The sequence below is a fragment of the Otolemur garnettii genome, unplaced genomic scaffold (genome assembly GCF_000181295.1).
Source record: "Otolemur garnettii isolate 467f Iridium unplaced genomic scaffold, OtoGar3 scaffold00141, whole genome shotgun sequence".
Classification (NCBI taxonomy): Eukaryota; Metazoa; Chordata; class Mammalia; order Primates; family Galagidae; genus Otolemur; species Otolemur garnettii.
The window spans coordinates 3,324,653-3,325,539 of NW_003852536.1; the positions used below are offsets into that span (position 1 = coordinate 3,324,653).

Here is an 887-nt window from a genome sequence, read left to right on the forward strand (position 1 = left end):
TAGTTATATGCCGACAAGCCTAAAATATTTACCAGAAACAAATCTAAATAATCGTTGCTACTGACTCTAGAAAATGCACTCAACAATATTTAACAAATTTTTGGACTACAGCATACTGTCTGGTCCTCGATCATTCTGACATTTTCAGGCCAAAGATCTCTTTGACTTCTTTATAAAGCTTCAAGGAAGAGCCCAATTTCTCACAGGCAGATTCTCAGGACACCACTGTCACCTTCTCCTGTCTGATCAAGAAGGAAAAACGGTCAAAAAGGCTCCGGCGAGGAGACAGGACTGTATATATAAATGAGGGCATCATTTCCAACATCAAAAAACCATATTTCTTCCATCTCAACATCCAGGAAAATTCCCACACGCTCAAGTCAAGGGCTTGCAGGAATCCTACTTTCTGGGATGGAGTTGGCACAGATGGCTCCTGCCTTCATGCTGATGATCCAGAAGCCATGCTCAGGGGATAAATTGCTCTGCCTTCTGTCAACCGACTCCTTGCAGACACCCAGAGACCATTCCTTCACCTCTCCCATGTCCACCTCCCAGTAATGTCGGCCAGTGGAGAAGCTGGGAGTACCCAGGACACAGGCCAGGTGGGTGAATCTCCTAGGATCTTCCTTCATGTCCTGATGTCTCTTTGCACGCTGGAGGCTCCTTAAGTCCTCAGGTCCTCGGAGACAGCAAGAATAGGGTGACCAGACGTCCCGCTTTTGGCGGGACAGTCCCGATTTTCAACAATTTGTCCCACGTCCCGAGGCGTCTTAAAAAAGTCCTGATTTTTGGAAAGAATGCACAACTGGGCAGGAGAACAGTAAGGGAATATATGGTTTTCGGCTGCCATGTGGCTATTTCGCCAGGATATGAGTTTTATATTATTT

The 887-nt window shown here is 46.0% G+C and overlaps 1 pseudogene; it reads right to left on the reverse strand.

The window, feature by feature from the left end:
• Window positions 1-200: 200 nt before the first annotated feature.
• LOC111728136 overlaps window positions 201-887 on the reverse strand; it is a 2,590-nt pseudogene continuing 1,903 nt past the window's right edge.